Raw genomic sequence first — 1,681 nt, 5'->3', positions numbered from 1 at the left:
TGGAATGGAAAGTGTGTGTAAAAGGTGGAGAGCTGATGGCGTATAAATGAGAGGATTTAGGTGTTAGCCGCCAGAGGAGATGTCAAAGGATTAGGATACGTATGCATGGGCGACGATGCTAGCAGCCTGATAGCCTTGTCTCCATGCGTGGCTATAGGTTGTCTCGTCTGTTTTCGAAATGTCAATATAAACAAATTATACAGCACATGCATGCTTGCATATGAATGTATTAATTTGATCATGCCCTATATTATATTTACATTCACTATCAAATGTTTTTGTAAATACTTGTCTCGTGTTCTGCATGCTGAAAATGAATTATAACACGGTATTCATTTATTTTAAATAGTTACATTTAAATTTGAGATAATTTTAAAACTTAATTCAAATAATTAGGCACGGATAATGGGATTGAAGTCTATATTTTTTTTTAGGACGAACCCCATATTTTAACATTTTAGTTAATCTTCATTTTCAAAAACATATGCAGGAATATTTTTTTCATGGCACTGTTCGTTGTTGTTACAACATCCTTCTTGCAGAGTTTTAAAAAATTCCGAATAATTTACAGTGTTCCTAATTTTTTTTATATTTCAATTTACCACGCGTGTTTGAATAAATACAAACCTATTTTCGAAAGTGTAAACTATTCAGAATTTTTGTAAAATTTGCAGAAAGGATATTGCAACCACAACGAACATCGCCGTAAAAAATAGAAAAAATACACTAACATATGTTTTTGAAGGCAAATGTTGACTAAGATGTTAAAATATGAGGTTGTTATTAGCATTCATCTTTTTTTTTTTTTTTTTTCATTAACTTATTTGTGACTAAAAAAAATGTAAGTATAAAAATAGGTAATCCCAACTCGATAAGAATATATATAATAAAAAATTAAAATTAATTTCAACTCACTTTTTGTCTTCCTAACAAGACAATAATTAATTATATATTTATATTTAAGGATATAATTTAGTCTTATTAGAAAATGCATTCCATTCCTCCCACAAATTATTAGATTAATTGTTGGATTGATACCAAGATTATTTATTATTAAAAAACTTAAGTACATTTAACCAAATTCAAAGTATAATAAATTTTAATTCAAGCACATAGAACAAAACTTGCAATCTATAACAGAATGCATTTTATTTTGGAAAAATTACACCTAGCACTACAAATTTAAAAGAAAATTGAAAAATACGAAATTTTACAAAAATTACAAAAATATGAATAACAATTTGTTACAGTTTTGTAATCAATTGTTATGTCACTCCGTATTTTTAATATTTTTTTAAAAACCTTAAGTATTTTTGTGAAATTTCCTATTATTTCTTTTACGAAGAAGGAACAAAATCCAAAATCTATGTATGTATAAAAATTTAAGGTATTACTTCTCAAACTTTCTTTTTACTCCAAAACTGCCACTTTAATTTTTAGGAGTTAATCCAATATCAGTTTATATAGAAGTTCTGAGATTTCCAAATAAGTCTATTTGTTCTCTTTAATTTTTTATTGGTTTTTTACATGTTATCTACTTTTGTATAAATTTCATATTCCCATTTAAAAATGTCTACACATTATTCTTTATTTTAGTAAATTTTCCTTTTTATCTAGCACTATCAGTGAAAATTTATTGCCAAGAACATAGAATAATAAGAAAAAGTTAGATGAGCAAAAT

This window comes from Humulus lupulus, chromosome 2 (genome assembly GCF_963169125.1).
Source record: "Humulus lupulus chromosome 2, drHumLupu1.1, whole genome shotgun sequence".
Classification (NCBI taxonomy): domain Eukaryota; kingdom Viridiplantae; phylum Streptophyta; class Magnoliopsida; order Rosales; family Cannabaceae; genus Humulus; species Humulus lupulus.
This window is presented reverse-complemented; position numbering follows the sequence as displayed.